At 40.9% G+C, this 12,750-nt stretch overlaps 1 protein-coding gene across 4 annotated transcripts in view; it reads right to left on the bottom strand.

Annotated features, from left to right (window-relative positions):
* taok3a (TAO kinase 3a) overlaps nt 1–12,223 on the bottom strand; it is a 93,146-nt gene extending 80,923 nt beyond the window's left edge. Inside the window, exons 1-2 of one of the 4 annotated variants that reach the window (XM_036980176.2) lie at nt 11,996–12,223; nt 11,751–11,907 (exon numbers count right to left, since the gene is read on the bottom strand). The gene's annotated coding sequence lies outside the window, so the exon portion shown is untranslated. Of the gene's footprint in view, nt 1–7,167; nt 7,602–11,236; nt 11,688–11,750; nt 11,908–11,995 lie in introns of those variants that run through there. The other 3 variants (XM_090237985.1, XM_036980178.2, XM_090237984.1) reach the window with 3 other exon arrangements.
* Nucleotides 12,224–12,750: the final 527 nt, after the last annotated feature.

Raw genomic sequence — 12,750 nt, forward strand, 5'->3', positions numbered from 1 at the left:
CATGCTTTGGGGCTGTTTTTCTGCAAAGGGACCAGGACGACTGATCCGTGTAAAGGAAAGAATGAATGGGGCCATGTATTGTGAGATTGAGTGAAAACCTCCTTCCATCAGCAAGGGTATTGAAGATGAAATGTGACTGGGTCTTTCAGCATGACAATGATCCCAAACACACCGCCCGGGCAACGAAGGAGTGGTTTTATAAGAAGCATTTCAAGGTTCTGGAGTGGCCTAGACAGTCTCCAGATCTCAACCCCATAGAAAATCTTTGGAGGGAGTTGAAAGTCCGTGTTGCCCAGCAACAGCCCCAAAACATCACTGCTCTTGAGGAGATCTGCATGGAGGAATGGGCCAAAATACCAGCAACAGTGTGTGAAAACCTTGTGAAGACTTACAGAAAACATTTGACCTCTGTCATTGCCAACAAAGGGTATCTAACAAAGTATTGAGATAAACTTTTGTTATTGACCAAATCCTTTTCCACCATAATTTGCAAATAAATTCATAAAAAAATCTTACGTGATTTTCTGGATTTTTTTTATTTTTGTCTGTCATAGTTGAAGTGTACCTATGATGAAAATTACAGGCCTCATCTTTTTAAGTGGGAGAACTTGCACAATTGGTGGCTGACTAAATACTTTTTTGCCCCACTGTAAATATTGATACATTACCAGTTGAAACTCTTACATCTGGAAAAAATACAAGTGGGTGATGGTGATTTTGGATCAAAAGTATGAGGAGAAAAAAAGCATAGGCCACATTTGCCGCCCCCCCCCCTTATCTGTTAGTGAGGTGGTAGATAACCACTAGTCTGCCTCCATTACAGCTCAGGTGACTACATACAGAGTGTACAAAACATTAGGAATATTTCCTAATATTGAGTTGCACCCCCTTTTGCTCTCAGAACAGCCTCAATTTGTCAGGGCATGGACTCTAGGTGTCAAAAGAGTTCCACAGGGATGCTGGCCCATGTTAACTGTGGGACGCAATGGAGTCGTGTCAAGTTGGCTGGATGTCTTTTGGGTGGTGGACCCTTCTTTATACACACGGGAAACTGTTGAGCATGAAAAACCCAGCAGCATTGCAGTTCTTAACACACTCAAACCGATGCACAAGCCATTAGACTCCTGAACAGCTAATCAAATGGCTTCCCAGACTATTTGCACCCCCCCCCCCCCGTTTCCACTGCTGCTACTAGTCTGTTTATTATCCATCTATGCATAGTCACTTTAATACTTCCATACCCCATTCAAAAAGGCACTTAAATATTTTGTATTACCCATTCACGAGCTCCATCAGCAGCAGATTTGTATTTGTAACGGAACAAATGTCAGCACATCACATCGATTCGTTCCTCTAATCAAACAGTATCGCATCGAATCGTTTCAAACTAAAACGGATCGTTCCTGCACCGTATTGGAGCCCGTGTATCTAGATACGTATTGAATCATCTTGAAAGGGAAGATGTATATCCCTGGTGGGGTAGAGTGACAGTGGGAGGAAAGAAAGACATAAGGTGAGAAAGAGAGAGAGCGCTAGAGATGAGGCTTTCCTTGGAGCACTGTTATCAGTGCTAATTAGAATGGGCCCAGGTCCTCTCAGGCCACATGCTAGCCCTTGTAGCTCTGCTCACCTGCTTAGTGGCTAACTGCTCGCTGCTCTTAAAATTAGCCTATTCAGGATTACACTAAAAGTGATTTGCCGTTAACCTTAATCGCTGTTTGACATACAGTGCATTCGGAAAGAATTCAGACCCCTTCACTTTTTCCACATTGTTACGTTAGTCTCATTGTAAAATGGATTAAATTGTTTAATTTTTCCCTCATCAATCTACACACAATACCCCCTAATAACAAAGGAAAAATACATTAAAAAAACCAGAAATATCACATTTACATAAGTATTTGGGGAGTTTCTCCCATTCTCCTCTGCAGATTCTCTCAAGCTGTGTCAGGTTGTCTTTGTGGTTGGTGAGTCTTGGTGGTTCCAAACTTCTTCTATTTAAGAATGATGGAGGCCACTGTGTTCTTGGGGACCTTCAATGCTGCAGAAATATTGTGTTACCCTTTGCCAGATCTGTGCCTCGACACAAGCCTGTCTCGACCTCATGGGTTGGTTTTTGGTCTGACATGCACTGTCAACTGTGGGAGCTTAAATAGACAGGTGTGTGCCTTTCCAAATCATGTCCAATCAATTGCATTTACCACAGCTGGACTCCAATCAATTTGTAGAACCATCTCAAGGATGATCAATGGAAACGAGATGCTTCGCTCAATTCCGAGTTTCAGAGCAATACTTTTTTTGTATTTTATTTTTTGTTGCCAGTGTATAAACCTCCCCCTGAAATAGAGTATGCCTGCCTGTGAGAGAGACCTGGAGGCTGGGCCTGCCATTGTCCCAAATGGCACCCAATTCCATTTGGGCATTGGTCAAAAGTAGTAGGCCCTGGTAGTAGGCCCCAGTAGTAGGCCCCAGCAAATCAGTTGTGTTCTGACAAGGTAGGAGAGGTATACAGAAGATAGCCCTATTTGGTAAAATACCAAGTCCATATTATGGCAAGAACAGTTCAAATAAGCAAAGAAACGACACTCCATCATTACTTTAAGACATGAAGGTCAGTCAATCCGGAACATTTCAAGAACTTTGAAAGTTTCTTCAAGTGCAGTCGCAAAAACCATCAAGCTCTATGATGAAACTGGCTCTCATGAGGACTGCCACAGAAATGGAAGACCCAGAGTTACCTCTGCTGCAGAGGATAAGATCATTAGAGTTACCAGCCTCAGAAATTGCTGCCCAAATAAATGCTTCAGAGTTCAAGTAACAGACACATCAATATCAACTGTTCAGAGGTGACTGTGTGACCTTAAATGGTCAAATTGCTGCAAAGAAACCACTACTATTAGACACCAATAAAAAGAAGAGACTTGCTTGGGCCAAGAATCACGAGCAATGGACATTCTTCGGTGGAAATTTGTCCTTTGGTCTGACGAGTCCAAATTTTAGATTTTTGGTTCCAATCGGCGTGTTTTTGTGAGAAGTGGTGTGGGTGAACGGATGATCTCTGCATGTGTATTTCCCACCGTAAAGCATGGAGGAGGAGCTGTGATGGTGCTTTGCTGGTGACACCGTCAGTGATGTATTTATAATTCAAGGCACACTTAACCAAAATTCTGCAGCGATACGCCATCCCATCTGGTTTCGTGGGACTATCATTTGTTTTTCAACAGGACAATGAACCAACACACCTCCAGGCTGTGTAAGGGCTATTTGACCAAGAAGGAGAGTGATGGAGTGCTGCATCAGAATGACCTCGACCATCACCCAACCTCAACCTAATTGAGATTGTTTGGGATGAGTTGGACCGCAGAGGAAGGAAAAGACGCCAACAAGAGCTCAGCATATGACCCGTTTCAGGAAACTAGGCATATGTCGCGGGTCACTACTTCACACGACCGAGAGACCCATGGGGCAGTACACAATTGGCCGTCGTCCGGGTTAGGGGAGGATTTCGCCGGCAAGGATGTTTCTGTCCCATTGCATACTAGCGAGTTCTGTGGCTGGCCGGGCACATTGCACGTTGACCCGGTCTCCAGGTATATGGTGTTTCCTCCGAACATTGGTGCGGCTTGCTTCCAGGTTAAGCAGCTGTTGTGTCAAGAAGCAGTGTGGCTTGGCTGGGTTGTGTTTCGAAGGATGCACAGCTCTCAACCGTCGCCTCTCTCGAGTCCATCATTCGGGTGTTGCAGCGATGGGACAGGACTGTAACTACCAATTGGATACCACGAAATTGGGCAGAAAAAGGCACAAAAAAAAATATTACGAGCCTAGTTGGTTTAGCCACATAAAAAGACACCAACCTTCCAGCTAGCCATGATTGGCAGAGCTCAGGAGTGGGCTTGACATGCTGGGAGATCAGTCTGCCATGTAGCATGTTTCTGAATATTTGAGCTGGTCACTATGTCTAGGTAATTCTGTCTAACGCAGCTTTTTTTGTTTTATGTTTCGTGTATCAAAACAGCATACATTTTGCTCTCCACTTTCTGGAGGACCAAGTTTTGAAAATCTGTGGAATTCGAGTATGATAGCTAAGGAGGAGACGGAGAAAACGCCTGTCTCCGGCTTACATCTTCAAACTAAGGGCAACCATGGCATCCAACAGGAGACACGACCATCCATGAATGATGTAAAACAGTCTAGCTAGCTACATTTTCAGATATTACACATTTCTAATTTTGACAGAAAGAGCCATGTGCATAGCTAGCTATAGCCTAATGTTAGCTAGTTAGCATTGAACCTGGTTGGTTAGCTACCTGCAGATTCATGCAGGTTAGTAACATCATTATTTGTGATTATGGTTCCTTGTTTACCTAGCTAGCTAGCTGTCTTAAGAAGTTAAGGTATAGGGGGAAGCATTTTCACTTTTGGATAAATAGCGTGCCCAATTTCAACTTCCTGCTACTCATGCCAATAATATAAGATATGCACATTAATAGTAGATTTGGATAGAAAACACTGAAGTTTCTGTTTGAATCATGTCTGTGAGTATAACAGAACTTATGTAGCAGACAAAATCCCGAGGACTAACCGTTCAGAATATATATATTTTTTTTTTTTGAGGTCTGTCTGTTCAGTGAGTTCTTGTTGGGAAACGATATTTCTTAGGAACTTGTTTTCAGTTCCTACCGCTTCCACTGGATGTCACCAGTCTTTCGAATTTGGTTGAGGTTATTCCTTTGTGCAATGAAGTATGGCCATCTCTGGACTGCGTAATACTGTTCAGAGTTGCGCAAGACTTGAAAAGTAGCTTGGTTTGTCTTCCTGTATTGAACACAGACCCGTCTTCAATTTGATCGATTATTAACGTTTAAAAATACCTAAAGTTGTATTACAAAAGTAGTTTGAAATGTTTTGGAAAAGTTTACAGGCAACTTTTGAAATATTTTGTAGTGACGTTGAGCAATTTGGAAGCTGTTTTTTTCTGGATCAAACGCGCCAAATAAATTGACATTTTGGATATATATGGACGGAATTAATCGAACAAAAGGACAAATTGTGATGTTTATGGGACATATTGGAGTGCCAACAAAAGAAGCTCGTCAAATGTAAGGCATGTTTTATATTTTATTTCTGCATTTTGTGTAGCGCCTGCAGGGTTGAAATATGCTACCCTCTGTTTACTGTTGTGCCATCATCAGATAATAGCTTCTTATGCTTTCGCCGAAAATGCTTTTAAAAATCGGACATTGGCTGGATTCCCAATGAGTGTAGCTTTAATTTAGTATCTTACATGTGTGATTTAATGAAAGTTAGAATCTTATATCATTTTATTTGAATTTGCCGCGCTGCATTTTCCCTGGCTTTTGGCCAAGTGGGACGCAAGCGTCCCCTATACCATAAGAACTTAAAAGACTCCACTATACAAGTAACCATTTCGGGTCCGTTCGTAAATTCAGTCTGGCCCTCTACGGACTTCAGAGCACTCTCTTCTGAGTGTGCCAGAGTGCAGAATAACTGATGAATTTATGAACACAACACCCGTTGAATATAGCCGGTGTCAGTAAACGCTGTCAAATATTATTTATTAAATTGTTGCCAGCAGCACAGTCACCAACACTCTGGATGCCTAAACAGCTCTGCTAGGGCAAGTAAAATGGTCAGAGTGGGGAGTTCTCTCATTATGTGTCTGTAAGTAGTTAGCAAGCTAGCCAATATCAGCCAGTTAGCTTGAGTGCTTGACTACCGAGGTCAGAAATTTCAGATCAACCCTACTCATCGGTCAGAGCGTCCTGTGTGCTCTCTACACGCTCCGAGAGCCACACATTTCAAATACATGAACAGACAAATCTGACAGCACAGTTGCAGTCACCAACGCTCTGGATAACATAACAGCCTAACCAGCTCTGCTAGGACGAGTAATGTTCAGTGAGCTGTTCTGTCATTTGTGCCTGGAAGTAGCTAGCAAGTTAGCTTTGGTGCTTAACTTCTGTTAGTACTGACCGCTCGGCTCAACCCTTAAAGAGATGGGTGGGACTAAAGAGAACGATGTTGAATGGCTGTAGACAAAGAAAGGCTCTCCAGTAGTAGTAATAAAAGATTCAGGAGGCCATTTTCTCAAAAGTTAGTTTACACATTTTGTTGTGTTACAGCCTGAATTTAAAATGTATTAAATTGAGATTGTGTCGCTGGCCTACACACAATACCCCATAATGTCAGTGGAGTTGTTTACAAATTGTTTAAAAATGAAAAGCTGAAATGTCTTGCGTCAATAAGTATTAAACCCCTTTGTTATGGCAAGCCTAAATACGTTCATGAGTATTGCATGTGAGTTGCATGGACTCACTGTGTGTAATACTAGTGGCTAACATGATTTTTGAATGACTACCTCGTCGCTGTACATACCGTTTCATTGTGCATAAGGTCGAGCAGTGAATTTCAAACACAGATTCAACCACAAAGACCAGGTTTTGCAATGCCTCACAAAGAGGGGCACCTATTGGTAGATGGGTAAAAATAAAAAAAGAACACATTGAATATCCCTTTGACCATTTTGAAGTTATTAATTATAATTTGGACGGTGTATTAATACACCCAGTCGCCACAAAGATACAGGCGTTCTTAACCCAGTAACCCACCAAGAGGCCAATGGTGACTTTAAACAGTTACAGAGTTGAATGTCTGTGATAGGAGAAAACTGAGGCTGGATCAACCACATTGTAGTTACAACACAATACTAACTAGTGATGCACCGATATTACATTTTTGGCCGTTACCGATATCCGATATTTCCCTTGACAAAAAAAAACAAAACAAAAACTGATCGATAAACGTTTTTTGCGACCTTTTAAGCATTCTAGTACAGTTAAATAGTTAAAAACACACACACGGACGCAGCGGTCTAAGGCACTGCATCTCAGTGCAAGAGGCGTCACTACAGTCCCTGGTTCAAATCCAGGCTGTATCACATCCTGCCGCGATTGGGAGTCCCATAGGGCAGCACACAATTGGCCCAGCTTCGTCCGGGTTAGGCCATCATTGTAAATAAGAATTTGTTCTTAACCGACTTGCCTAGTTAAATAAAAGGTTACACACACAAAAAAAGTTATTTTGTTGGCATTTACGTATGTCTCCAATACCAGTAAAACATAATCAAAACCTATTTCTTTCACTTACTTGCTGTGCCGTTTCATTGTGCATTTGATCAGTCGTTTCATTCTCAACCAGGACTTCTATGGAACGCCGTTTGGGTCTTTGCATGTCAAATAACACTTGTTGACCAATCAGGACCTGAATATGACTGCACGTCACATAATAATTAAACACATTCTTGAATTTTTTACATAGTTCTTACACAATCACTCGTATTTCATGTCACAACGATTCATCGATACGTATGCTATGAGGCTGGTAATGTTGTCTCGTACACCTACAGTGCTGTCATAATGTTCTGTCAATGTTCTTCCCCAAAAACATTGCAAAACGACAAATCTGTTTCAGCAGCTATAACTAGCAAGCGAACTATATAGCTAGGTGTCATCTAAAATAACCCTAATTTATTTGATTAATGATGGTCAGACCCATCTATGTGAAGCTAGCCACAATAAGGATTAGCCACAACAGTGGACTTTAGCCTTCAAAATAAAATTGTATTGCATCACTGTCAATGACGTTATTTTATTTTGAAGGTAAACCACAAATTCCACTATTGTGCCTAATCCTTATTGTGGCTAGCTTCACAACACATAACCCGGTCCGGTTGAGCCTCACTAGCCAGATGAAGCTAGCTGGCTGCTTATAACGCTAGCTCTGGGCAACAGGGTTAAGTAGCTGGCTAGCTATTTATTTTCATGAACTGAAGTTCCATTTCAATAGGAGAACGCCAAGTGGCAACCAAGCTAATACTTACTCACAAGGATTTCTAAATCATTGCTAAGAGTAATGAAAATGACTGCAGTTTCTACTGGTCTATGTTTTCAAGCTAGTTGTATTGGTGCAAGCTAGGTACTAACCTAAATCTAGCTACCCTACAAGTTGCGGTCGAACAAATTATGCTTTATTACCAACGCGGTATTGTAAACACATCGTTTGTGGCCGGTGTTTGCAGAATTTTTTGTACAGCTTTCACAGCGCTACAGTATCTTTTTTGACACGCAAAGACCCAAACGTCGTTCCATAGTATGTCGTGAAGCTAAAAACAGTGACGCAATTAATGTGTAACTCCGGTAGGGCAACGGGCAACATCTGAAAAATAGCGCACTTGGTAGTGTGTACCGGTGCTCCACCAGTCGGCGAAAGCCAACATCACCCACGACAGAGAACGGTTGATTGTCAAGGGCAATGAATTCCATTATCTTGGCTTTAATGGATTCCGCCTTTGAGTTGTCTCACTGAAATGTTCTTACTCTTTCAAATGACTGCTTGACTTGTTGATTGCTTGATCCACAAAGCAGACTGTGGGCTAGGTTAGGAATGCTGTGTTGCACAACATTTTACGTGGTGTCATTAGTCATGTACCTAAGTTTTATTAGGTATGCATGTCAGCTTTGACATCGGTTTTGCACATAGGCGTTAAATTAAACAGACATCGGCTGATTCCGATATGTTCACCGCTACATTGTGCATCCCTAAAACTAACCTAAATGGCATTATGAAAAGAAAGAAGCCTGTAATGAATAAAAATATTTCAAAAACATGCATACTGTTTTCAATAGGGCACTAAAGTAAAAATGCAAATAATGTGGCAAAGAAATGTACTTTGTGTCCTGAATACAAAGCATTGTTTGGGGCAAATCCAACAACACATCACTGAGTACCACTCTTCATATTCTCAAGCATGGCTGCATCATGTTATGGATAATGCTTGTCATCGGAAGGACTAGGGAGTTTTTTAGGATAAATAGAAAAACAATAGAGCTGAGCACAGGCAAAATCCTAGAGGAAAACCTGGTTCAGGTGGCTTTCCAACAGACACTGGGAGACAAATTTCAGCAAGACAATAACCTAAAATACAAGGACAAATATAGTTGCAGTTGCTTACCAAAGACAACACTGAATGTTCCTGAGTGGCCTAGTTACATACAACTTAAAATCTGCTTGAAAATCTATGGCAAGACTTGAAAATGGCTCTCTAGCAATGATTAACAACCAACTTGACAGAGCATGAATAATTTTTCAAAGAATAATGTGCGAACATTGTACAATCCAGGTGTGCAAAGCTCTTCGAGACTTACCCAGAAATAGTCACAGCTGTAATCGCTGCCAAAGGTGATTCTAACATGTATTGACTCAGGGGTGTGAATAATTATGTAAATCATATATTTCTGTACATTTGCCAAATTTTATAAAAACATGTTTTCACTTTGCCATTATGGGGTTGTGTATGTAGATGGGTGAGAAAAATATATATTTAATCCATTTTGAATTCAGGCTGTAACACAACAAAATGTGGACCAAGTCAAGGGTATGAATACTTTCTGAAGGCACTATATAAACACACCACCAAAACTCTTTCACACTCATCATATACTCTGTTCTTAATTCTTACTTTCATTATCCATACTAATGCCTAGTCTCTTTACCATGCCTTAATGTACATATCTACCTCAAATACCTTGTACCCCTGCACACTGATCTGGTACTGGTACTCCCTGTATATAGTTCGAATCCAGGCTGAATCAAATCCGGCCGTGATCGGGAGTCCCATAGGGCGGTGCACAATTGGGCCCAGCATCGTCCGGGTTTGGCCGTCATTGTAAATAAGAATTTGTTCTTAACTGACTTGCCTAGTTAAATAATGGTAAAATATAAATATTTAGCTTAATTCTTATGCATTTTATTCCTTGTGTTTTTTTTAATACTCTGAATCGTTGGTAAGGGCTCTGAAGCAAACAATTCCCAGTAAAGTTGTATTCAGCGCATGTGACAAATACAATTTTATTTGAAAGGGCAAGTTCAAGTTGAACTTTGGCCACACACACCTATTTCAGGCTATTGTCTTCAATTAAACATTCATCCTGATACAATAAACATTTAACTGGCCTAGATACCAGTATTATCAGCTAGATAGCCAGGCGATGCAGGCATCCTTATGGAACGAAAAGTAGGCCTGGCACTGTAACTTTTGGTTCATAGCTACTTCTCTCTCAGAACCAGAGACTTACTGATGACCTAGATGGCCTACTTGAGGTTACTGTATGGGAAAGCATAGGCTTATGCAATTTATGTAATTAAATAATGTTTATTTATGAATTAATTTGTTTCCTTAACTCAAGTTGTTTTTTTTATTTATAAATAAAATAGACAAACCCCTCTAAAAGACGAACATGGTTTCAACATACACCTGGCAACCAGAATAAACAAGACAAGCTCTGAAGACCAATATGCTAAATATGGCAGTTCATGACCTCACATGGCTAAGGCAATATCTTGGGAAATTGCAAGCTATTGCATGTTCATTAAAAACATATCTGTTAGTTTGCTACTCAAGCTGTATACATAAAGAGATGACATCATGAAGTCAGGTTGCTTTTTGTAGGCTGTTCCACTGGCTGCTATTTTAGCCATTTAATATCATTCATTTCAAGCGGGTCATGTTAACCTACATTTACTTTTATGCAGATTACGGGAAACAAAAGCTCTGTATTAGTGGCTAAGCTCTGCTTGAAATCATTGCACGAATGACAAAAGACGGGAAATTAAAACAGAATAATGTTTTGAATGTAGCCGTCAATGTCATTAAACTAGCCTACCCAGTGTACACAAGTCCAACATTTGCTTCGAGCACAAATAGAATAGGCGCACTAGACTCGCGTACTGTACTTTTTTTTCTGTCTGTCAGTTACTGTATTGCCTATATCGGCTCATTCCATTGACATTGTCTAACATGTGCATTGCGCTATGCCATCGTCGTCGATGTATGGCAATCAATCAATCGTAGAATGTCCAGAAAATGATCAAGTAGATGGTTGTAGAGCGTTCACTCGCAACAATGTGTCTGCTGGAAAACAGTCTGTCACAGCCAGACAGTCTGGCTACACTGTAGACCCATCTGTCTAGTGACAACTCGCCAATGATCAAGTAAAACGTCTCTTGGATCAAAATGACCATTTTCAAAATTGACAGCAAAATAAAGTTTAAATGCTTTTGAGCAACTGAATACAGGTTTGAAAACATGGTGTACTATTTATCGAGCGATTCAGTTTGCGTACCACACTGGCTTGTCATTTGTTGGCAACACACTTACCCATGAGCTCAGGTGCTTTTATGAAAACGCGTCCTCTGTTCCTCATTTGCCAAGCAATACTTTCATCGATTAAATAGCCTTGTATGTACAAACAATGTTCAATGAAACCGATAGTGAGAATTGTTTTGCGAGCAGGTGTAACCAACCAACAGAACAGTTATTAACTGGCTTGCACAGTTTAACTACCATACGCACTCCACTGGCTGCCTATCTGGTCACAGACTGACGTTAATACAACAGATGCGTTCAAATCTTAACTTTGGCAGTAAATCATGTTATCTGGCAAGCTATGAGTCATGATGAAGACTAATCTACATTAGCCTGGTAGCATGACTAGGAAATACTCAATTCACAGTAACATACTTCGACTTCAGCTTGTGGAAACTAAGGCACGATGGCAGCGTTGTAGGAACTTAAGTGTCTCTCGTACTGCATGAGGTCAGCAAATTACAACAGTAAAACGTTTAAATCAATAAGATATGCACATCATGAATAAACCAATGTAAAAACTGACCAGTGATGAATCCCACGTCTCCAATAACATTTAGTCCAACTCCGGAGGAGATGACTTGACTTTCTGAAGAGTTGTCAGGACTTCCTGAATGAGGGCTCGAGAGTCCTCTGCTAACACACGAGTACAGCCCCTCGTCACTGACAGCTAGTTTGACAGGCTGAAAAATAAATTCGTAGATTGTGTCAAGAAGCAGTTCGATGCACCTCCAGAAATGTTATGGTTTGGCACAAAAACAAGCATTCAACCTTTCTTCCCCTATATGTGCCACAATTGTGTAGATAATGTCCATTGATTATTGATCAATAAAGTGCACTGATCAGATCGCTTCTTGTCAAATTTGACATTTAACTCGACACAATTTGACATAATATTATGTGCAATTTATTACAAGGCAAAACAATCGAGTTCAGAGTCACAGAAGAGGACAACAATTTAATCGGTTATCTGCTATAGGCGATCATCACAGACATCCTTCCTTTGCTTTAAATAAATATATAATGTTAAAAACGATCATGAATACTTGGGTAGACTGTATGAGGTCTCAGTCCATTATTCATGCCCACATCAAACGAACATGTTAATTGAACACTGAAATCGTGAATGTTGGTCACAGAAATATGTCAATTCTGACCGAATGTGTCACGTGGCAGTGTTCATAAAATCTGAGGCGACACTGCCATCTGGTGTTATACCTGAGAATGATAGATCCAAAAACAGGCAACAAATTAAATGAATATGCCTCATGGCTCCCTTGCAGTCCAGGGGGCCAGGGCAGCAGTGATGCGTTTTGACAGGGTTTTTTAAATGAAAATGTATGCGCACCAGGCAGAGATGCATCGCATAGTGCATGTGTATTATGGTCTGGGGGTGGTTCGGAACCAAGTTTGCATAAGCTCCTTGACGGACCTTTAGACTTGCATTGGCTGCCAAGCTAATACCTATGCTTTGGTTAGCGAGAGAGAGCGAGAGAGACGAAACAGCAGGTCCCGGGCGAGATAGC

The sequence above is a fragment of the Oncorhynchus mykiss genome, chromosome 6 (genome assembly GCF_057628025.1).
Source record: "Oncorhynchus mykiss isolate SJ-2025 chromosome 6, ASM5762802v1, whole genome shotgun sequence".
NCBI lineage: Eukaryota > Metazoa > Chordata > Actinopteri > Salmoniformes > Salmonidae > Oncorhynchus > Oncorhynchus mykiss.